Here is a 26169-nt window from a genome sequence, read left to right as displayed (position 1 = left end):
TAAAACCCTCTCCGGGACGCCAAATATTCATTTTCAAATGTGAAACCTTCTCGGGGTCGCAACTGTCTTTTTAAAAATGTAAAACCTTCTCCGGAACGCGAAATGTTTATTTTTAAATGTGAAATCTTCTCGGAGGTCACAACTGTCTTTTTTAAAAATGTAAAACCTTCTTAGGGGTCCCAATTATCCATTTTAAAAATGTAGAACCTCCTCGGGGGCATCAAATGTCTTTTTTTTACTGTGAAACCTTTTCGGGACTCCCAACTGTATTTTTTAAAAAGGTAATGTTTTTAAGAATGTGAAACCTTCTCGGATGCGCCAAATGTCTTTTTCTAAAAATGTGAAACTTTCTGGGGGGTCCCAACTGTATTTTTTAAAAATATAAAACTGTCTTGGGCGCGCCAAATATCTTTTTTTATAGGGAATCCCAACTGTCTTTTTTAAAATTGTAAAACCTTCTCAGGGACCCCAAATGTAATTTTTTTAAGATTATAAAACCTTTTCGTGGCGTGGATCCCAACTGTATTTTTAAAAATGTAAAACCTTCTCGGAAACGCCAAACGTCTTCTTTTAATGTGAAATCTTTTCGAGGGTCCCAACTGTCTTTTTTAAAAAAGTAAAACTTTTTTGGGCGCGCCAAAGATCTTTTTTTATCGGGAATCCCAACTGTCTTTTTTAAAATTGTAAAATCTTCTTGGGGGTCCCAATTATCTATTTTAAAAATGTAAAACCTTCTCCGGGACGCCAAATATTCTTTTTTAAATGTGAAACCTTCTCGGGTGTCGCAACTGTCTTTTTAAAAATGTAAAACATTCTTAGGGATCCCAATTATCTATTTTAAAAATGTAAAACCTTCTCCGGGACGCCAAATATTCATTTCTAAATGTGAAACCTTCTCGGGGGTCGCAACTGTCTTTTTTAAAAATGTAGAACCTTCTTAGGGGTCCCAATTATCTATTTTAAAAATGTAAAACCTTCTCCGGGACGCCAAATGTTTATTTTTAAATGTGAAACCTTCTCAGGGGCTCTAAATATCTTTTTTATCGGGAATCCAAACTGTCTTTTTGTAAATTGTAAAACCTTCTTGGGGGTCCGAATTATCTATTTTAAAAATGTAAAACCTTCTCCGGGACGCCAAATATTCATTTTTAAATGTGACACCTTCTCGGGGTCGCAACTGTCTTTTTAAAAATGTAAAACCTTCTCCGAGACGCCAAATGTTTACTTTTAAATGTGAAACCTTCTCAGGGGCGCTAAATATCTTTTTTTATCGGGAATCCGAACTGTCTTTTTTTAAATTGTAAAACCTTCTTGGGGGTCCCAATTATCTATTTTAAAAATGTAAAACCTTCTCCGGGACGCCAAATACTCATTTTTAAATGTGAAACCTTCTCGGTGTCGCAACTGTCTTTTTAAAAATGTAAAACCTTCTTCGGGACGCCAAATATTCATTTGTAAATGTGAAACCTTCTCAGGGGCGCTAAATATATTTTTTTATCGGGAATCCCAACTGTCTTTTTTAAAATTGTAAAACCTTCTCATGGACCCCAAATGTGTTTTTTTTTAAATTGTTAAACCTTCTCGGGGATTCCAGCTGCCTTTTTTTTATTTTAAACCTTCTCGGAGGCCCCAAATGTCTTTCTTAAGAATGTGAAACCTTCTCGGGGGTCCCAACTGTATTTTTTTTAAATATACAACCTTCTCGGGGATGTCAAATGTCTTTTTTTTAATATGAAACCTTTTCGTGGATCCTAACTGTATTTTTTTAAAATGTAAAACTTTCTCGGGGACGCCAAATGTCTTTTTAATGTGAAACCTTAAACTTTCGCGGGTCCCAACTGTCTTTTTTAAAATTGTAAAACCTTCTCATGGACCCCAAATGTGTTTTTTTTTAATTGTTAAACCTTCTCGGGGATTCCAACTGCCTTTTTTTTTATTTTAAACCTTCTCGGGGGCCCCAAATGTCTTTCTTAAGAATGTGAAACCTTCTCGGGGGTCCCAACTGTATTTTTTTTAAATATACAACCTTCTCGGGGATGTCAAATGTCTTTTTTTTAATATGAAACCTTTTCGTGGATCCCAACTGTATTTTTTTTAAATGTAAAACCTTCTCGGGGACGCCAAATGTCTTTTTTTAATGTGAAACCTTAAACTTTCGCGGGTCCCAACTGTCTTTTTTAAAAATGTAAAACTGTCTTGGGCGCGCCAAATATCTTTTTTTATCGGGAACCCCCACCGGTCTTTTTTAAAATTGTAAAACCTTCTTGGGGGTCCCAATTATCTATTTTGAAAATATAAAACCTTCTCCGGGACGCCAAATATTCATTTTTAAATGTGAAACCTTCTCGGGGTCGCAACTGTCTTTATTATTAAAAATGTAAAACCTTCTTAGGGGTCCCAATTATCTATTTTAAAAATGTAAAACCTTCTTCGGAACGCCAAATGTCTTTTTTATGACTGTGAAACCTTCTTGGGGGCCCCAACTTTTGGTAAAAATGTGAAACCTTCTCTTTGGCCACAAATATCTTTTTTTACGAATGTGAAACCTTGTCGGGGGTCCCAAATGTCATTTTTTAAAGAAAGCGAAACCTTCTCGGGGGGCCCAAATGTCTTTTTTAAGAATATTAAATCTTCTTGGGGCTCCCAACTATCTTTTTTTAAGAAGGTGAAACCTTTTTTTCCTATTCCACTGTGACTAGTACTTTCTATATTGTTTTTATTCCATAGAGATTATCACGAAAAAGTACAATTCCGCAAAATCAAATTTTATAATTTTTCAAAGAAACATTATGTGTTAAATTGTACTTCAGAAGCGAAGGAAGTTCTGTCAAGGTAACTTTCCACCAATTTTTTATGTTTTAAAATAATTGAGATATTTGAATGAAACAGGTACGCTGGGACACTCGGTATATTAACATTAGCAAGAATCAAAGTTGAGCCGTAACCTGAAGACATCAATCCACGTGAGAAATGACTACTTTATGTGTGCTATAACATTATACTTTCTCTAAGGCTAATTTGGAACATACGTAACGATATACATTTCATAATGGGTATAAGTACGTCTTTGTTTCTCTTGCTAATTCAGTCTTTCTTGTTTTCTCAAAGCTTCCTGACCCCTGAACTGTGAAAAAAATAAGTCCCCTTTGCGCCTGTCTATCGTATGTGTCAATCAGTATGTTAGGAGTATCTTATAAAAAATTCACAACCAACAATTTAATGATGTCAACTCAACTATACTTGTTTGAGGTTTATGAATTCGCCTTGAGTTCTACTCGAGCCATTCAATTTTCCAAAAAAAAAAAAAAAAAATCCAAGTTAAATAACAAAATGCGTTTTATAATTGTCATTGCAGTTAGAACAGCTACGTCATCGCTCCAAGCGTGTGTTCAAAACTACTCAGACAAGGAACAACATCGATATAAATAATAATAAAAATAATATATATAAAAATGTTTTCAGTTGTCAAAATTGGCAAATTAATTTTAACTTATTTTAACACAAAGTCCTCTCACCTCGCCAAAAAGTACCAAAACAAACCCTTCGTAAATCCCGAACACATTTTACTACCGCCATTTCACATTAAACTTCCAACAATGAAACAATTTGTCCAGGAATTAAATAATAACGAAGAAAACCGAAACACATTCCCTCGAAATTTCCATCTCTTTCGTGCGATTAAATAAAAGCGCGCCGCGTTTTCGCCGGGCCCTAGGTTCGGAAACTTATGTTCCACACAGAATTTGAACCAGCAATGACTGCAGCTAAACGAGAAGCTCGGAGCGACTTTAAAAATGTTGCTAACAACTTTTCAGATAACAATAAGGGCCGCAATTACGCAGCTATCGCGGATAACATGCTGGAGAAATTTAAAACTTTGGGCTTATGAATGTGAAATTACATTCTCTGCACGCTCATCCGGAAAATTTGAAAAAGGTGCGTGAAGAAGGGTTAGAGGTTTTATCGGGACGTGTAACAACAATGGAAAAAAGATAGCAAGAAGAGTGGAACGCAAATATTATGGCGAACTAGCGGCGAGTGCTGAAAGGGCACTCCGAAACCGACACCACGCGATAGAGGAAAGCAAAAAATTGATAGTATCTTACTTAAGCTTAAAGTACGAAAAAAGTACAAACACTTGATGTTAAAGGTTGTTATTGTTGCTGAGAGATCATTTTTTCTGCACAAATCGTATCTCCACCAATTTTTTTTAGTTCCAGTTAGTTTCGAATTTATGTTTTTTTTTATGGTAATAAAAAACTTTGGAATACTTTGACTAACGCGGGCGGAATAAAGCTCTTGTGAATAATCGCTTCCATGTAACCATCCTGGGTGTGCAAACAAACTTATATGAATATTTAAATTACCCGCAAGTATAAAGCTCGACTGTCTTCAGATCCCACCAGGACGCATCGAGAAAACACACACTATATTTTAGTGTGTTGTCTCAAAGTTTGCTATTTTATGTATTTTAGAATTAATTAACTGCATGCGTAATCTGCGCTTTCAATCGTCGGAATAGCTAAGCTCGAAAAAGGGAAAGCACGGCAGAGTTAACAAAATATGAACAAAAAAGACCAGACAATCTGGACATGTTTACTCGTTACGGATGCACAATAAAAACAAAACCTTTAAACAACAATTAATACTGTATATGAAACAAGTTAACATACATCTGCTGCTGTCACTTTATTCTCCGCTGTGCTTTTCAAAATTAATTCACTTTACAATGTATAATTTACTAAATCAAGTTTAATACAATTCTCTCTCATTTTACACAATTCCTCCAACTCCAGGTGACACTTTATTAGAAAATCATTCAAAATTAAATGAAAATCTGTACAGCATTAAATTAGTGTTTAATTAAAAATGAAATTGGTTTAGTTAAGAAGTGTCGTCATTACTTTTAACGGAACGGAATTATTCCCGTTAATAACCAATTTCAATAATTTACAAAAGCTTAATATTCACGTATTTGGCGATGGCGTATTCGATAAATTTTTGCCATTATTTGTGCAAATTACTTAATTATAACGCCCCAGAAGATAAAACAACGGATTATGGCGCGATTTAAATGTTTAATTTTTAAACGAAAATCACAACTTCAGCAAAGAGAAAGCACATCAAACATTAACGTTGAGTAACTTTTACATCACGATTACGTTTAGATAAATCACAATTCCTCATGTACACACGTAATTAACTTAGCTACTTGGAAATTCACTTCAGAACTGACATTATTTTCAATTATTCCACTTGCATTGAGACTCTGTAAATTACTTGAGATTATCAGAACGATCTGGAAGTTTGCTGTCGCTCCTCAAGTCTCTCCCGTGCATTATTTAAAATTTATGGGGAGCCGAATGCAGTTCAAAGTGAAAAAGGCAGAAAATTTAAGGTTTAGAGATAGCAGACGACAAAGCTGTGAGATTGTACACGTGCAGAAATCGATCTCACACATGGTAAACCGAGACAACGACCTGGAAAATTAGTGCATTTATCACTAGATACATACTTAATTTAATATGTGTATGGAGTTCGGTCGCTCTGGTGACTCGCTGCGCTCCACATTCATGACTCATTCTACTATTTGCACGTATTCATTACACAATACAAAAACGCGCCGGCGTTTAATTAGCGTATTTGCGTAAATTGGTTTTTTTGGCCAAAAAAAGTTCTAAATCCAGCGGTGTTAATTATTTAACGACATTCACAAATAAGCGAACTCACGATGATCATTAATATTGGAACGGCAAACATCATCTAAAATCTATGTCGGCACCATCGGTCGATTCTAGTTAAGCCCGTCCGTCACATTTAAAAATCCAAATTCGATTAGCGAGCTCACGCAAGATCCGATGCAATTTCGTATTTATGAAATTCCCCACACCTCGACCGACTTTGAACAACAAATGAAATTACACTTCCAAACAAAACCTACAAAATTAAAAACATCTCCCTCTTTTATTCCACTGCACTTAATAATCAAGCACTTTGATTCATTTAAAACGGAATGTTTGTACAGTTGGAAACGCTAATTGTAAAAAGATTAAAAACAATACAGCCGACGTTGCAGTTTGAAAACTCCTGAAAGGAGGTCGGGCGACGTTAAATCTTCCAGTTTGTACAGTTATTAAAGTAATCACACTTTGAAAAAAAATGTGGACGAAATTGCTTCAAGTGGCGTTTGAGAGACGTTATCTGTTTCCCGAGACGAAGTCAGATAAGGATATCTTCTTCACATAAAAAGGCGTGGGATGCGGTCTTGAGGAAGGTTCAATCGTATACTTCAGAACAAAGCGATCTTTGTGGACAAAAAATTTGCGCGATTTGCGGGAGCTTGAAATTTGTTTCACGTGAGGGATGAGATTTGCGAGAATTTTATCGGAGACGGTGCATTCAATTTTTCGAAAATTAATGTTGACTGCGACAATTTCAACCACAATCAAAGAACGCTGACGAAACACGAAACACAACAGACAATGATTACTTTGGTGGGTTTCCGCAGCAGATCCTTCAAATTTTGTTGTTTTATTTCATTGTTAGAACAGTGATGCTGCGGCAAAACTCCCTTAAATAGATATAAAAATATACAAAAAGGGAACATATATTTGAATTCATAGTGAGACTTTGTAAAAAAGATTTTAATTTCGCTTTCGCTTTGTACGCCTAAATAAAAATAACAACTCTAAAAAGCGTTACTTTTCATGATACTTCATTTTAATGCGCAGTGAAAAGCTTTGTACTGATAAAAAAAATTTCAATATGAAATCTCTGCAGCACGTTTGGGACTCATTATACATTCTTATTGCTTCTAGCAATAACATTATTTGATAATGTTGTTACGTAGAAATGGACAAGTTTAAACACATCTTACACATAATTTTGTACACGTAATATTAAAGAATCGCACTATCGATCCATGCATAAATGCGATTAAAGTATTTGTTTGATGAAAATTCAGCACGACAAAAACTGTCAGTGATTATCAAGTTTTAATTATTGCCTCATTATAAACATAGAGATGAAGCTGATCATTTACATTAAATAATCAAAACGAATCAATAATCTCTCATTTGCACAATGTATTAATTATTCAAGCAAATATTTCATTCAATTATATTTTGAAAATTTATACCCGCATATTTATTTATGCTAAAAAATGAATACAATTAATTCGATTTATATTTGGCCAATTTAATTAAAATAAAATAAAAAACGCTGGTTTTTTCTAAATCTTAAAAACGCAACGTATACGTGTATTTCTCGTGAGTTTTCCTATTTGAAAATGTTGTAATCACGTTATTTCAACAAGGATACGTATGTCAATTTCGACACGTGCACTGTAAGATTAATAATACAACTTGGAGATTATGAATTTTTTGTTTGCCAGATTTTATACACCAGATAATATAAAAAAACACCACTATGCAAATTATATTGGTCGACATTTCAAACCTTCGGCTCTTGATTTGGGTTATCGGCCGGCGTGCTGACACCTTAGCCCATGATTTAAACCCAGACAGGATATTATAATTTACCTAGTGGCGTTTTGATGGGCATATCTGTCGTACAATTAATTACGGTATGGCAAAAAGGCACAATTTTTTATCATTAGCGGGTACATCCATTACCTATACAACCAGCACAACAACAAAAACATTTCAACGCTATTTTAATAACACAAGGTTTTTCAAGCTCACATTAAAACGATACAGAAAAATCACATTTCATCTGTTAGTAACTCAGTACATGAATGAGTTTTCCATTTCTGGTTATTCCATCCTCAAAAGGTCAACTACATTTATCTTAATTCCAAGATTATTTTTTTTTAACATTTCGATAAATAATAATAATAATAATAACAAAGATAATAATTAAAAAATTGGCAGGTGTCAATCACGCCATCAGACAATAAGTGAACAAATCTAGAACAGATTTGTTTCATTTTCCCTCTCACGAAAAAGAAACACAGTAAAGTCGGTTTTAGTCGAAAATGTGGTTTTTGTGGTATTTTTTAAATTAAAAACAAACAGGCAATTATTCAGCAACAACAAAACAAATACCCTGTAATGTTTATCTCAACGGTGCTGTGTACCCAGAATTTCGGGAGAATGTTTGTGGTCTAATCATGAAAATTAAGCTTCACTGACTATTTTCCAAGATTTCGACATGACGTCATAAAGTTTTTGTAGGGGATGAACAAATAATTTTTGATTTACCATGTCCACGATAATCTAATCACTAATGGTTTTTCTATACACGTTAAATAGTTCAAAAAATAAAACAACAATACAGTCAGATAAAACATTTTTACGACGTCTCTATTTACTATCATTTCTTTCTAATTCTAATTCCCCATTTCACAGCGTTTAAAAATAGAGAGCCTAAAATTACTCACACTTTATTTCCACTTAAATACACGTTAACTTCTAAGTTATCATCAAAGATAAAACTAATTAATTTTTAACGTTTAATTAAAAGTTCAAAAAGGCAAAAAACACTTCCAACACTGAAGAAAACACCCTAAAACTGTAAAATTTCAATTACGATTTAAAAGATTGACACACTAACATTAAAAGAAGTGTTTCTTAGAACTTTTTTCTGCTTTTCAAACTATAACAGTTTTCTTTCTTTATAAATGTTTTTTTTTTCATTGTGTCCACGGATTCTTATCTGAAAAGCAATCTCGTGTATTATATTGTACATCAGTATTTTTCAATTTAAAGTAATACACAGTCCAATATCAAAATCTGGAGCTATTTCTTTCAACAATGTGTAATTTTTACCCCAATTCGTTTCCAAATGTTTGTTTTTGACTTGAAAATAGTGTATTTCAAATAACTTTTCAATTTCTGTTGTTTTGAAAATTCCTTTTTAACTGCATTTTATCACTCTCTACGACATACTTAATTATTTTGACTCACTTTTTCGAATGTTTTTCACTCCCACGATTTTTCTAGCCGCATGAAGTCAGTTAATAAATCACGCCGAGACGTTTTAATAAAAAGAGGGTAGTATTTTTATATTGTCGACGGTTAAAATTTCCTGGGTTGAAAATAAACACTCGGTAAACGTGAAAACAATATTGTCGAAACCGTGTCCCTCGCATTTCACATTTTTTAACCACATATTTTCTATCGGATAAAATCCGGCTCGTCCTTATCCGAAATAAAATCTACACTCACAAAACTTTTAGGGGTGAGTTCGTGTTACTTACAGAGTAGTCAGTTTCGTAGAAATGGGGTTCCAGTCTTGATAAATCGAGGGGAATCTGCAATAAAAAAAGAACGTGTGGTGTTAGTAAAAAGAATCTCGTGTTTACGTTAAAAAAAAACTAAGAACCGCAATAAATCCGTCCGCGAAGGAAACAATACCGGCCGAAAATGAAAAGTTAGGAAACCGATAAAGCGTGTCTGCAATCGATAGTTTTAATAAAAATTGAAAGAAGCCCCAATAAATCAAAACAGTGGCCCATCGGAATCGTGCCGACATTGTTGTCGAATACGCCCAAGATTCCTCGTGTCCTACTTAAATTTTTCAATGAAAAGTTGCACGAATCCGCCCCTGGCCGCCCCCGGCCCTTGCGACTTACGTGGCACGGTCCCGCGGCGGCGGCGAAGGCTGCAGGGCGTCTGGGGGTGGAAAACGGGCGGAAAAACTCAACAGCAACACGACCGCACTTCACATCGTCGACAATAAAGACAAAGAAACAACATCACATTTTTTAAGCACGTTTTTCACTACTTTCATTCGCAAGTCCCGCCGTAGAACATTTGTCAGGGACACTCAGGTTTTTCGGATGCACATTGGGGGCGGTTTCAGGCCGGCGTTCACTTTATTTTGGCGATTTTGCGACTGATTTACAACGGGATCGGCGACATCAACGGGTTCTCGCCGTCGCCATTTTGTATATTTTTCGAGCAGGACTGCCAACGTGAATGGCACTTTCACCAAAACCACTATGAGGATGGTGCGCCGAGTGGCGGCGAACTGGCACGAGTGCGCCGGATTCTTCGGACATAAATCAGAAATTACATTATCAGCGTTGGGCGATACCCAGAATCAGGACGGACCATCGATGCTGGTAATTAAAAATGTTTTGCATGCCTGTGTCTGGATGGGTGCTAATGGTTGGAGATGACTAACGACAGGTGGGGCAGGGGTGGACTGGGGTCACTGCGCTCGCACAGAGACGGACTGGATCCGGAGTCCGGAGGATCAAATGCGTAAAGTGCGTATGCACGACTAAACGCAAAATTTTTGGTAAAAATGAATCCTAGACCTACAGATTTTCTACTTAAAAAAAAACGAACAGTTTTTTTTATAAACATTTCTTGCGTGAGGCAATAAATTTCTCATCAATTCTTAACTGGCGTTCTAAGCTTGTGTTTATCTTTTTAAGTGTTTTGTAAAGGTAAACAAAATAGCAAACCAAATTTCACACGAACTAGTAAGTTAATGGTCGTTGGGATATTAAAAATAAAATCCAAAAGTCAAACAGTTTTGCCCAGAACTTAGTACATACTTTCATATAATGTCTTTTTCGTTTTTAATTAAAGCAAATCGGCTTGATATTGTCATCAAAAACTCGTTTAAATTGCATGTAATCCGAGAATACTAAAAAAAAAATGTACCCGGTTTGAAAACAAATGTATATTTCTTAAGCTCCGAGTGGAGAATCTAATTTCATTTACAATTTTATTAGGCATAAAATTTTAGGGAATATACTATGATTAGAATATTTATGGGGGTTCTGGGTTCATTTAGGCACGTCTAGGCTCGTCAGGCACGGGGCGTGACTTCAGTGGGGGCGTGTTTAACGTTTGTAGAAACGTGTTTAAGGATCGAGCGTTTTCATTGTCCTAGTGTCGTTGGGCGTGTCTTATTGCTTGATTTAGGCTCGCCAATTGGGAGTATGACAATTTTAGACTTAAGCACGCATTGTAATTCATGCTTTATGCACGATTTGTAAGAAGAAAAGAGTCAGGTATCATAAAAAATGTTATTTTGACGACAAACATCTTAATTTCAATTTAATCATATAACTAATACTTAATTTAAACATTTTATTGTAAATACCTACTCGATTTCAATGTTCTGATTCTAATTTATCTACAACGATACGTTTCGTATCGGTAGTTAGTAGCAGTATTATTATTATTAAACAGATGTTTCATTTAAAACACATATGCTAAACACGCCCACAACAGACCCCACCACAGCCAGGGGAAACGGGACCATCTGGAAATTGAGAATTGCCCTGATCACGGGACTCCAAGATTCTTTCAAATTTTTTCAAAAACAAAACAAGAATCCCCAAGATTTTTTCAAACTATGTACTTCAAAAACAGAACAAAAGGGGTCGCCAGGATTCTTTCAAACTACTTCAAAAACCAGGCACAAGAAATCCCCGAGATTCTTTCAAACTTCTTCAAAAACAAAACAAAAGGGAGATTCTTTCCAACTACTTCAAAAATCAGGCACAAAGGGTCCCCGAGATTCTTCCAAATTATTTTAAAAACAAGATAAGGAATACCTACGATTTTATCAAACTATTTTAAAAACGACACAAAAGAGACCCCCGAGATTCTTTCATACTAGTTCAAAAATCAGGCACAAGGAATCTCCGTTATACTTTCCAATTATTTTAAAAAGAAGATAAGGAATACCCAAGATTTTTTTTAGACCGCTTTAAAAACGAAACAAAAGGAATCCTCGAGATTCTTTCAAACTATTTCAAAAACCAGGCACAAGAAGTGTCCGAGATTCTTTCAACCTCCTTATACCCAAGATTTATTTGAAACTGCTTTAAAAACGAAACAAAAGAGGTTCTCGAGATTTTTTCATACTACTTCAAAAACCAGGCACAAGGGGTCCCCGAAATTCTTTTAACCTCCTTATACCAAGATGTTTTTGAAACTGCTTTAAAAACGAAACAAAACGGGTCCTCGAGATTCTTTCAAACTACTTCAAAAACCAGGCACAAGAGGGTCCCCGAGATTCTTTCAACCTCCTTCAAAAACAAAACAAAAGGAGTCCCCGAAATACTTTCATACTACTTCAAAAATCAGGCACAAGGGGCCCCCGAGATTCTTTCAAATTACTTCAAAAGCAAGATAAGGGATTCCCAAGATTATTTCAAATTACTTTAAAAACAAAACAAAACGGAGATACTTTCAAACTACATCAAAAACAGAACAAAAGGAATCCCCGAGATTCTTTCATACTACTTCAAAAATCAGGCACAAGTGGTGTCCGAGATTCTTCCATACTGTTTCAAAAACAAAACAAAAGGTCCCCGAGATTCTTTCATACGTACTTCAAAAATCAAGCACAAGAAGTCTCCGAGATTCTTTCAAATTATTTCAAAAACAAGGTAAGGATACCCAAGAGTTTTTCAAACTACTTCAAATACGAAACAAAAGGGATGCTCGAGATTCTTTAAAACTACTTCAAAAACTAGGCACAATGGGTCTCAGGTTATTTCAAAAACAAGATAAGGGATCCCAAGATTTTTTCAAACTACTTTAAAAACGAAAAAAAATGGTTGTCAAGATTTTTTCAAACTACTTCAAAAACACAACAAAAGGGGTGCCCGAGATTTTTTCATACTACTTCAAAAACCAAACAAAAGGGATCTCCGAGATTCTTTCAAATTATTTTAAAAACAAGATAAGGAATACCCAAGATTTTTTGAAACTATTTTAAAAACGATACAAAAGGGTCCACGAGATTCTTTCAAACTACTTCAAAAATCAGTCACAAGGGGTCTCAGATTACTTCAAAACCAAACAAAAGAGGTCCTCGAGATTCTTTCAAACTACTTCAAAAACAAAACAAAAGGAGTCCCCGAGATTCTTGCATACTACTTCAAAAATCAGGCACAAGATGTCTCCGAGATTCTTTCAAATTATTTCAAAAACAAGATAAGGATACCCAAGAGTTGTTGAAACTACTTCAAATACGAAATAAAAGGGATGCTCGAGATTCTTTCAAACTACTTCAAAAACTAGGCACAAGGGGTCCCCGAGATTCTTTCCTACTACTTCAAAAATCAGGCACAAGGGGTCTCCGAGATTCTTTCAAATTATTTTAAAAACAAGTTAAGGAAATACACAAGATTTTTTCAAACTACTTTAAAACGAAATAAAAGGGGTCCCCAAAATTCTTTCACACTACTTCATAAACAAAATAAAAGGAAGATTCTTTGAAACTGCATCAAAAACAAAAGCAAAAGGGTCCCCGCGATTCTTTCATACTACTTCAAAAATCAGGCACAATGGGTCGCAGATTACTTCAAAAACAAGATAAGGGATCCCAAGATTTTTTCAAACTACTTTGAAAACGAAGCAAAAAGGGTCCCCGAGATTTTTTCAAACCACTTCAAAAACTAGGCACAAGGGATCCCCGAGATTCTTTCATACTACTTCAAAAATCAGGCATAAGGGATCTCCGAGATTCTTTCAAATTATTTTAAAAACAAGATAAGGAATACACAAGATTTTTTCAAACTATTTCAAAAACGAAACAAAAAGGATCCCCGAGATTCTTTCAAACTACTTCAAAAACACAAAAGGGGTGCCCGAGATTCTTTCATACTACTTCAAAAACAAAACAAAAGGAGTTTCCGAGATTTTTTCAAATTATTTTAAAAACGATATAAACGGGGTCCCCGAGATTCTTTCAAACTAATTCAAAAACAAAACAAAATGGAGATTCTTTCAAACTACTTCAAAAACAAAAAACAAAGGGCGTCCCAGAGATTCTTTCATACTACTTCAAAAATCAGCCACACGGGGTCTCAGACTACTTCAAAAACAAGATGAGAGATCCTCAAAAATATTTCAAACTACTTCAAAACCAACCAAAGAAGTCCAGGAGATTCTTTCATATTATGTACTTCAAAAATTGCCCAAGGGGTCTCCGAAATTCTTTCAAATTATTTTAAAAGCAAGATAAGGAATACTCAAGATTTTTTGAAACTATTTTAAAAATGAAACAAAGGGGGTCCACGAGATTCTTTCAAACTACTTCAACAATCAGCCACACGGGGTCTCAGATTACTTCAAAAACAAGATGAGAGATACTCAAAAATATTTCAAACTACTTCAAAACCAAACAAAAGAGTTCCCGGAAATTCTTTCATATTATGTACTTCAAAAATCAGGCACAAGGGGTCCCCGAGATTGTCTCAAATTATTTTAAAAACAAGATAAGGAATACCCAAGATTTTTTGAAACTATTTTAGAAACGAAACAAAAGAGGTCCAAGAGATTCTTTCAAACTACTTCAAAAATATGTCACAATGGGTGTCAGATTACTTCAAAACCAAACAATAGAGGTCCTCCAGGTTTTTTCAAACCATTTTAACAACAAAACAATAAAGGGTTTCCGAGATTCTTTCAAACTACTTTAAAAACCAGGCACCAGGGGTCCCCAAGATCCTTTCAAACTACTTCAAAAACAAAACAAAAGGAGTCCCCGAAATTCTTTCATACTACTTCAAAAATCAACCACAATGGGTCTCAGATTACTTCAAAAAACAAGATTAGAGATCCCAAGATTTTTCCAAACTACATTAAAAACGAAACAAAAGGGGTCCTCGAGATTCTTTCAAACTAATTCAACAACCAAGCACAAGGGGTCCCCGAGATTCTTTCAAACTACTTCAAAAACAAAATAAAAGGAAGATTCTTTCAAACTACTTCAAAAACAAAAAACAAAAGGGGTCCCCGAGACTCTTTCATACCACTTTAAAAATCAGGCACAAGGTGTCTCAGATTACTTCAAAACCAAACAAAAGAGGTCCTCGAGATTCTTTCAAACTACTTCAAAAACCAAGCATAAGGGGTCCCCGAGATTCTTTCAAACTACTTCAAAAACAAAATAAAAGGAAGATTCTTTCAAACTACTTCAAAAACAAAAAACAAAAGGGGTCCCCGAGATTCTTTCACACTACTTCAAAAATAAGGCACAAGGGGTTCATACGTTAGTAATTTTTGGAATAAATTGCAAAATTTTGTGGTACAATTTTGTTGATTTTGTATTTTTTAAGATATTTTTCTTGTAAAAAAAAAAATTATTAATACGATGTCATCAAATTATTGATAAAGATAAATAAAAAAAATATTAGTGATAGTCAAAAAAAAAACGTTTGCGAAATTACAGAATAGTGAATTTTATAATTTCAAATTTAATTTCTTAAATGAAAATCTAAGACGTCCGAAGTAAAAATAAGGGCGGATTAATAAACCACAAGTACAGAAGCACTTTATTTTATGACATTTAAGTAGGATTTACAATGAAAAATTCTGAGATGACGATAAACAAGAAAATTTTTGTTGAGTTAACGTTTAACCATCTATATGCCTACATGATAACCTTAACTTTACTTAAAGAGCAAAAACGTCTTATCAACAAAGCAAAAATTAATTTAAAAAATCGTTGAAACCAAGTGTAAAAGATGTAAACCTTCAAAGTTTAAATTTTCTGTTAAATATTTAACCATATGTGGATCCATGAAATTGAATAAACTCTCATTATTCAAAATAGTTTTGGGAGTATCATGTCTTTATCCATAGTTTTCTCCAGTTTATGATATTCAAAAAATTTACAAAGGTTAATTCGACAGAACTTCCTTCGCCCTTGAAGTACAATCTTAATTTTCAATTTCTCTTAACTTCGAGTGTTTATGTTTATACTTCGAAACAAGTCGACTATGAACACATTGAGATTAAGCGGGGGCATTTGTATTAAAAGAAAATGAAAATTGATTTTGTATCCTCAACACAGAGGAGAGAATTAGATAATTAAGCGTACTTGTTTTTTTTCCAAAAAGCAAAAACACTCATAAATTTGAACATTCATCACACATAAATTATTTATTATCACAGTATAACAAAATTTTATAAATAAATTGTCTCACTCTATTTTTTTACACGTATCTCAAAAATACAAAATGGACTTTTTTAAGATTTTAAATAAAACGGTAGTGGTTAGAGAATATTTACAAACAAAAAAATGATGACGATTTTGTGAGTAAATTTTACTTTAAATGTATACATGACATGCTCCTTTGTTAAAAAATGTTATTATACAATATTGATTTTTTCAAGGCGGATTCATAAACCACAAATGCAGGAGTATGTTACGTTATAAAATTTACATAGCATTTTATGCAAAGTTTTGGTTAGCGTTTTCCCATCTGAATGATATTCCTAACACACGTATGAAATTGGACAGCAATCACATATTTAAATAATAAAATCAGATTTTATTAGTCTAATAAAAATCGACATAGACGGCGGGCGATAGATGAAAGACGGAAACGCGAGATCTATTTTTCATACCTAGGGTCGATAAAATATTAAAACAGCCGTTCGCCGGATGGACCTAATTACAATACTTCCTTAGATTACGCTCGGGAAGTAAGAATCAAAAAATTAGTTTCATATTTCTCCTGTCAGTTAGACGCTGGAATCATTTAAAACCTTGAAACTTGCATAGGCTTCGTACAATTTAAAATTCACAAAACACAAGTTTTCTTTATTTTACTAACTTCCCAAAAAAGCAAGCACATACACACAGGTAGACTTATCTGATGCTGGGGAAGCAAAATGCCACTATTTGTATGGAGACTATAAATAACTAAAACAACTGTAGCTGCATCAAAGCACAGAATTACCCTCATTTTTATTTTTAAAATAATTGGATTGAAAATAAATCTGGAAAGTTAGCAAATCCCAGCAAACCAGCCATTCGCAACACGGAATAAAACCCTAAGGAAAATCAATTAACTATCCTGTTTCAATAATCTTCTCGACAACACAGACATGTTGTGTTCGACTCAATAATCACATTGCTTTACCTATAAAAAAGAAAATTTATTTCGTGCCCTTGCTTCGCTAACGCGCCGTCGTTTTAATTTTTTTGCTCCACTTCATTTTATTTTATTTCATATTGGAGTGAATTTCCGCGAAAATACACTTTAATGTTTCACTTCACGTCATTTCAACCTAATATTCTACTTATTAGCTGCCATTTAACAGCTATTACCCTTGCACTCAAACGCCACATAACGAACCAACTTTCCTCTGCAATTTTCATTAGATAATCATGGTTAAATCCGTTTAAATTTGAATTTGATTGGGTGAATATTTAACTAAAATGGTCTGTTGGGTGACCGGAAATAACCCCAAAGTCGTTATTTATTTATCGGGCCCTTTATTCAATGCACTCGATAAGTGGAAGCTCATACGATGCCACAATATAAGTAAATAAATACCGAAGTTCTTATTTAAAGAAATCGATAAAATGGTTATCGGAGTACCATTATCGCTGACTTTATTATTTGTTTGACACACTTCACTGCCAATAGCTGTTAATAATAAATGAGGCTCGCATTAGCATGCTTCCAGGTGCATTTTGTTTATGAGTGTTCGACTTACAGGATGAAGACCACGTGTCAGTACATCGTTGGGGTTGGGGGTTTAATATTTAATGAGGTTTCACGGTATTGTTTCAAAGGTGTCACGAGAAAAAAAGGTTGGTGGGTGCAGAACTTTATGAATGTATTAACATTAAAGTACTTTTTATTTCCCGAGCCAATGCGAAGAGAAATATTGCAGCGGACTCATTAATAATAATAAGCAATGCTGTGCATTTTTTACTATTTTTAAATCTGTGCATCGTCAACAGATCTTTTATTCAGCGTTCAGGGTTGTCTATTTTATCTTTTAAAGGGGTCAGTCAGAACGAGTTTCCTTGCTTCGCTTCCAGGATCGGATTACCGGGCCAAACAAGACCGGTAGAACATTTAACTTAACATTTTTTGTCTTAATAATAAATAATAACAATAAGAAGAAAAGTATAGAAAGTGTGTAGAAAGAAAAAAGGAACTATACTGGGTGTCCCAGCGTATATACATTTTCCGCTGAAATATTTCAATTATTTTAAAACATAAAAATTCGAAATTTGGCATTGCTGAAGGTGGAACTAAGCGGAAAAAAGAAGACAGCCAAGAAGAAAGTGAGTAGATGCAACAGAAGAAAACCTCTTTCACAGTTCACCGCTTTTACGCACAGGAAGTAAAGTAAGTTGAGGAAGTAAAGCGAATGCAACGGACGATTTACCAGTTTCATCTTTTCTCGACGTTTCATGACCCCTAGACTACGAAAAATGTGGTCTCCCGTTTCCATCTGTCTGTCGTCTCTCTGTCCGTCCATCTGTCTGTCTGTATGGATTTTTATTAGACCGATAATCTCCGAAACTACTGAACCGATTGTTGTTTGTTTGTATACTATACCGTTCAATTTTCAGTATTTAGACGTATCGATAGTTAGCAAGCGCTACTTAAGTATTAAGAATAGAGTGATCTACAAAAAAAAAAGAAAATATGTCTCGCCAGTCTCGCCACAATGGAATGGATTGTCAAAAAAATTTTAAAAAAAGTAAACAGCGGTGCCTAAATACTTATGGACGGTATTGTATATTAGGAATATCGTGTAGATGGTAAAATTCTAACTAAACTTGATTTAATCTTTCTCAACTGTACAGGCATCACCTCAAAATTGTATGTGGTAATCGGTTTTAAATCGTATAAAATAATATAAATATGTAGTTCTACATGTGTAGCTTACGACTTTGTGTTGAGTTATTACCTGAGACATCCAGACTTTTGGAAAAAAAAATGAAAATTGTGTAAAAGAATTTTGTAATTTAATACTGAAACTGTAAAACCGAATGCTCTGAAATCTTGCAGACGTTTTAAAGTTATCATAACTATTACTATTATTATTTTCAATTTTTTCTGGCGACATTTTTTAAAAATTAAAAATTGTGGAAGTTTATTTTGACAGAACTTCCCTCACTTTTGAAGTATGGTCCCATAAATTCCGTTTTTGCGATTTTCATTTTGTGATAACTGTTAACCTCTATAAATTATGTAATGTAGACAATTTCATTTTCTTAGTATATGCTTAACTTCGACTGTTTATGTTTATACTTCGATGGATTTCCACTACTAGGGTAGACATCAGCGATTAAAAAAAAAGAAATTTGGTTGATTTTGTGTCCTCAACGCAGAGGAAAGGACTGATTGATTAATTCATACTCAGTTTTTTTTCACAAAAACACTCATAAATTTGAAGAAATTCGACAAAAATGTAAGATGACGGACAAATTTTGACTAACGATTTAACAATCTTAAAACATTTGCACGATTTCATAGCAGTCGATTTTTACAATTTCAAAGTTACATTGTAAAATATTGTTTATACAATGTTGATTTCTTTTCGAAAAATATGGTTGCTAAGGGTAAAAACTCAACACGAATTCAAAAATCACACATGGAGGAATATGTTATTTTATAAAATTTAACGAACATTTCTTCGGCAGAATTCTAAGTTGAAGCAGTGATTATATATTTACTCACTGGTTGAAGTCATAATTTTTTGGGAAGGCCTTAAACGAACAAATTGTGATTAACGATTTATCATCTTTCCTATAAGCTTAAAACGTTTCCAATATTTCAGAGCAGTTTCAAAGTTAAATTTCAAAATTTTGTAATTTTGATTTTTTTCTCCAAAAATCTGGATGTCTAGAATAAAAATTCAACAAATGTTCATAAACCACATGTGCAGGAGTATTTTATGTTATAAAATTTAAACAATATTTACTACTATAAATTTTGGTAGGGATGATTAGTCAAATTTTGATCATCTACACGATATTCGTAATCCACATAAAATTTAACAACTGTTTCAGTAGTTTCGGAAATTATCTGCCTAATAAACATCCAGACAGACGGCAGACAGACAGACGGACGGAAATGGGCGACCTATTGTTTCGTATTGAAATTACGTTCTAAAAGTAAAAAGATGAAAATTTTTAGAACTGTTCGTACAGAGTGGCTCAAAATCAAATTTTATAACTTTTCGAAAAACTGGACATGTTTTAGTGTACTTCAAGAGCAAAGGAAGTTCTGTTGAAATAATAATCTTCGACTAATATTTCATTTAAACAATGATATTACCATACGTAAAATAAAATTACAAAATATGATCCAGTTGTTAATATGTTAAACAGAAGACAAAAAATTAATGGCTGAATTTTTGGAAAGTAAATTGTAGCGTTTATTTTTTGTTCTGTCTAAAATTCCCAACGATTCTATTGTGTTATTTTACATGTATATATTGTAACTTGAAAATGGAGTATTAACTAAAAGTTTGATCACACATTTTCGGACACAACGAAAAATCAACGTCATTTTCAACAAGGCGATGCTTCTCCACATTCTGAGAATTTTCGTGACAGGAAATGAAAATTTCAGTTTGGTCAGAGTTCGTCAGAATATAGGTACAGTAGGAAGATGTTGTAGCGAATAAATTTTTGTATTAAGCTCGGAAATACCACCCCTAGACAACAAAAAAGAATATAAAAATTTTTCTTTATGACGTAATAGCAAAAAGGTGTTAATTATTATAAGATATTTTTTGGCGTATTTGTCTAAGTTCGTGCCAAATATTTTGGGCACTAAAATGTCGATGTCGAAAACTTGATTAAAATCGAGTGAAAATGTTGAGATTTCCACTAAGTGTCAAGATGTCTCAAATTAACTAAGATGATTCCAAATTTTTCTTATAGATGTGGGAAAAATAATTGGTCGCAAGGACGCATATATCAATTTAGTATTAATAGACTCCTTAGAGTTTTGGAACCCTTTAAATCTTCGAGATCTTTGAAATTCAAAGAAGACTTTGAACTTTCACAGTATTTGGAATATTTTCACAAATCCATTAAAATGTTTAGAATTTCTAGAATTGAGTAAATTTTTGCAATTTCCAGAAGTTCCAGATTTTCTAATGTTATAAAAATATCAGTCTTCTGATATGCAGTTTTCAAGATTTCTGGTCTTCCACATTTTTCACACTTTCTAGATATTTCCAGATTTTCTAAAATTAATAGACCTCCAAGAGTCTTTAAATCTTTGAAATTTTTGGAATTTCTGGAATCTTTAGCATCTCTGAGATGTATAAGATAATAATTAGCGTTTTCAAGACCCCTAAAACTTATAGGATTGATAAAAATTAAAGGAAGCATTCTTCAGATTTTTACGATTATTAGATTTTTGGGACTTCTGTTTTGTTTAGAGTCTTTGAAATATTTAAAATTTTTGTCATGTGTTTTTTACAAATTACAGAATCTTTGAAATATTTGGAACAGAATTTCCTTAGAGTCTTAACAGTCTTTGGGAATTTTGGATACATCAGAATTACTAGAAATTTTATAAAGTTTGGAATTTTTATAATTTCTAGGAATATTAATACTTCCAAGATCTTTACAATTTCTAAAATTTTCTTGGATGTTTCTTCTATTTAGAACCTAAAACTTTAGTTTATTTATCATCTTTGGTGTCTTTACAATTCGCAAATTCTAGTGTATGAAAACTAAGAAATATTTCAACATTTGAAAACTTTGGAATTTTTAGAATATCTATAATCTTAAGATTGTGTAAACCTTTGGAATTTTGAGTTTCAATATTTTTTTTTATTTTTTGGGAATTTTCGTAATTTGCAAAATTGTCAAAATTTCCAGAATGTTCAGATTTTCCAAATTAGCCCAATTTTTCAGATTCTCCGAAGTACACAAAATGGCCAGAATTTCCACATTTTTCAAAATTTCTAAAATTATCAGGCTCCAGTTATACTAGAATTTTGAAATTCAACCTTTTCCAATATTTTCAAGATTTCTAGGTCTACCAACACTTTCTAATTTTTTTCAGATTTCCTAAAATTCATAGATCTCAAGAGTCTAAATCTTTGGATTTTTTGGAATTTCTAATTTGCAAAATTGTCAAAATTTCCACAATGTTCAGATTTTCCAAATTAGCCAAATTTTTCAGATTTTCCGAAGTACACAAAGTGGCAAGAATTTCCACATTTTCCAAAATTTCTAAAATTATCAGGCTCCAGTTATACCAGAATTTTGAAATTCAACCTTTTCCAATATTTTCAAGATTTCTAGGTCTACCAACACTTTCTAATTTTGTTCAGATTTTCTAAAATTCATAGATCTCGAGAGTCTAAATCTTTGGAATTTTTGGAATCTCTGATTTGCAAAATTGTCAAAATTTCCAGAATGTTCAGATTTTCCAAATTAGCCAATTTTTCAGATTTTCCGAAGTACACAAAATGGCCAGAATTTCCACATTTTTCAAAATTAATAAAATTATCAGGCTCCAGTTATACCAGAATTTTGAAATTTAACCTATTCCAATAGTTTCAAGATTTCTAGGTCTACCAACACTTTTTAATTTTTTTCAGATTTTCTAAAATTCATAGATCTCAAGAGTCTAAATCTTTGGAATTTTTGGAATCTCTAATTTGCAAAATTGTCAAAATTCCCAGAATGTTCAGATTTTCCAAATTAGCCCAATTTTTCAAATTTTCCGAAGTACACAAAATGGCCAGAATTTCCAAATTTTCCAAAATTTCTAAAATTATCAGGATCCAGTTATATCAGAATTTTGAAATTCAAGCTTTTCCAATATTTTCAAGATTTCTAGGTCTACCAACGCTTTCTAATTTTTTTTAAGATTTTCTAAAATTCATAGATCTCAAGAGTCTAAATCTTTGGAATTTTTGGAATCTCTAATTTGCAAAATTGTCAAAATTTCCAGAATGTTCAGATTTTCCAAAATAGTCCAATTTTTCAGATTTTCCGAAGTACACAAAATGGCCAGAATTTCCACATTTTCCAAAATTTCTAAAATTATCAGGCTCCAGTTATACCAGAATTTTGAAATTCAACCTTTTCCAATATTTTCAAGATTTCTAGGTCTACCAACGCTTTCTAATTTTTTTTAAGATTTTCTAAAATTCATAGATCTCAAGAGTCTAAATCTTTGGAATTTTTGGAATCTCTGATTTGCAAAATTGTCAAAATTTCCAGAATGTTCAGATTTTCCAAATTAGCCAATTTTTCAGATTTTCCGAAGTACACAAAATGGCCAGAATTTCCACATTTTTCAAAATTAATAAAATTATCAGGCTCCAGTTATACCAGAATTTTGAAATTTAACCTATTCCAATAGTTTCAAGATTTCTAGGTCTACCAACACTTTTTAATTTTTTTCAGATTTTCTAAAATTCATAGATCTCAAGAGTCTAAATCTTTGGAATTTTTGGAATCTCTAATTTGCAAAATTGTCAAAATTCCCAGAATGTTCAGATTTTCCAAATTAGCCCAATTTTTCAAATTTTCCGAAGTACACAAAATGGCCAGAATTTCCAAATTTTCCAAAATTTCTAAAATTATCAGACTCCAGTTATACCAGAATTTTGAAATTCAACCTTTTCCAATATTTTCAAGATTTCTAGGTCTACCAACACTTTCTATTTTTTTTCAGATTTTCTAAAGTTCATAGATCTCAAGAGTCTAAATCTTTGGAATTTTTGGAATCTCTAATTTGCAAAATTGTCATAATTTCCAGAATGTTCACATTTTACAAATTAACCCAATTTTTCAGATTTTCCGAAGTACACAAAATGGCCAGAATTTCCACATTTTCCAAAATTTCTAAAATTATCAGGCTTCAGTCATACCAGAATTTTGAAATTCAACCTTTTTCAATATTTTCAAGATTTCTAGGTCTACCAACACTTTCTAATTTTTTTCAGATTTTCTAAAATTCATAGATCTCAAGAGTCTAAATCTTTGGAACTTTTGGAATCTCTAATTTGCAAAATTGCCAAAATTTCCAGAATGTTTAGATTTTCCAAATTAGCCCAATTTTTCAGATTTTCCGAAGTACACAAAATGGCCAGAATTTCCACATTTTCCAAAATTTCTAAAAATTATCAGGCTCCAGTTATACCAGAATTTTGAAATTCAACTTTTTCCAATATTTTCAAGATTTCTAAGTCTACCAACACTTTCTAATTTTTTTCAGATTTTCTAAAATTCATAAATCTTTGGAATTTTTGGAATCTCTGATTTGCAAAATTGTCAAAATTTCCAGAATGTTCAGATTTTCAAAATTAGCCCAATTTTTCAGATTTTCCGAAGTACACAAAATGATCAGAATTTCCCCTTTTTGCAAAATTTCTAAAATTATCAGGCTCCAGTTATACCAGAATTTTGAAATTCAACCTTTTCCAATATTTTCAAGATTTCTAGGTCTAGCAACGCTTTCTATATTTTTTCAGATTTTCTAAAATTCATAGATCTCAAGAGTCTAAATCTTTGGAATTTTTGGAATCTCTAATTTGCAAAATTGTCAAAATTTCCAGAATGTTCAGATTTTCCAAATTAGCCCAATTTTTTAGATTTTCCGAAGTAGGTACACAAAATGGCCAGAATTTCCACATTTTCCAAAATGTCTAAAATTATCAGGTTCCAGTTATACCAGAATTTTGAAATTCAACCTTTTCCAATATTTTCAAGATTTCTAAGTCTACCAACACTTTCTAATTTTTTTCAGATTTTCTAAAATTCATAGATCTCAAGAGTCTAAATCTTTGGAATTTTTGGAATCTCTAATTTGCAAAATTGTCAAAATTTCCAGAATGTTCAGATTTTCTAAATTAGCCAAATTTTTCAGATTTTCCGAAGTACACAAAGTGGCCAGAATTTCCACATTTTCCAAAATTTCTAAAATTATCAGGCTCCAGTTATACCAGAATTTTGAAATTCAACCTTTTCCAATATTTTCAAGATTTCTAGGTCTACCAACACTTTCTAATTTTTTTCAGATTTTCTAAAATTCATAGATCTCGAGAGTCTAAATCTTTGAAATTTTTGGAATCTGATTTGCAAAATTGTCAAAATTTCCAGAATGTTCAGATTTTCCAAATTAGCCAATTTTTCAGATTTTCCGTAGTACACAAAATGGCCAGAATTTCCACATTTTTCAAAATTAATAAAATTATCAGGCTCCAGTTATACCAGAATTTTGAAATTTAACCTTTTCCAATAGTTTCAAGATTTCTAGGTCTACCAACACTTTCTAATTTTTTTCAGATTTTCTAAAATTCATAGATCACAAGAGTCTAAACCTTTGGAATTTTTGGAATCTCTGATTTGCAAAATTGTCAAAATTTCCAGAATGTTCAGATTTTCCAAATTAGCCCAATTTTTTAGATTTTCCGAAGTACACAAAATGGCCAGAATTTCCACATTTTCAAACATTTCTAAAATTATCAGGCTCCAGTTATACCAGAATTCTGAAATTGAACCTTTTCCAATATTTTCAAGATTTCTAGGTCTACCAACACTTTCTAATTTTTTTCAGATTTTCTAAAATTCATAGATCACAAGAGTCTAAACCTTTGGAATTTTTGGAATCTCTGATTTGCAAAATTGTCAAAATTTCCAGAATGTTCAGATTTTCCAAATTAGCCCAATTTTTTAGATTTTCCGAAGTACACAAAATGGCCAGAATTTCCACATTTTCAAACATTTCTAAAATTATCAGGCTCCAGTTATACCAGAATTCTGAAATTGAACCTTTTCCAATATTTTCAAGATTTCTAGGTCTACCAACACTTTCTAATTTTTTTCTGATTTTCTAAAATTCATAGATCTCAAGAATGTAAATCTTTGGAATTTTTGGAATCTCTAATTTGCAAAATTGTCAAAATTTAGAGAATGTTCAGATTTTTCAAATTAGCCCAATTTTTCAGATTTTCCGAAGTACACAAAATAGCCAGAATTTCCACATTTTTCAAAATTAATAAAATTATCAGGCTCCAGTTATACCAGAATTTTGAAATTTAACCTTTTCCAATAGTTTCAAGATTTCTAGGTCTACCAACACTTTCTAATTTTTTTCAGATTTTCTAAAATTCATAGATCACAAGAGTCTAAACCTTTGGAATTTTTGGAATCTCTGATTTGCAAAATTGTCAAAATTTCCAGAATGTTCAGATTTTCCAAATTAGCCCAATTTTTTAGATTTTCCGAAGTACACAAAATGGCCAGAATTTCCACATTTTCAAACATTTCTAAAATTATCAGGCTCCAGTTATACCAGAATTCTGAAATTGAACCTTTTCCAATATTTTCAAGATTTCTAGGTCTACCAACACTTTCTAATTTTTTTCAGATTTTCTAAAATTCATAGATCTCAAGAGTCTAAATCTTTGGAATTTTTGGAATCTCTGATTT

General features: G+C 32.8%; 1 protein-coding gene across 1 annotated transcript in view; it reads right to left on the bottom strand.

The window, feature by feature from the left end:
- Positions 1-9940, bottom strand: part of LOC135139160 (uncharacterized) — a 132100-nt gene extending 122160 nt beyond the window's left edge. Inside the window, exons 1-2 of the mRNA XM_064069295.1 lie at positions 9596-9940; positions 9221-9274 (exon numbers count right to left, since the gene is read on the bottom strand). The gene's annotated coding sequence lies outside the window, so the exon portion shown is untranslated. The remainder of the gene's footprint in view (positions 1-9220; positions 9275-9595) is intronic.
- Between the last annotated feature and the right edge of the window lie 16229 nt (positions 9941-26169).

Source organism: Zophobas morio, unplaced genomic scaffold (genome assembly GCF_036711695.1).
Source record: "Zophobas morio isolate AGI-343-1 ecotype UQ-CSIRO unplaced genomic scaffold, CSIRO_AGI_Zmor_V1 ptg000030l, whole genome shotgun sequence".
NCBI classification, from domain to species: domain Eukaryota; kingdom Metazoa; phylum Arthropoda; class Insecta; order Coleoptera; family Tenebrionidae; genus Zophobas; species Zophobas morio.
Note: the sequence above shows the minus strand (reverse complement) of the source record. Positions and strands in the feature narration are given on the sequence as shown.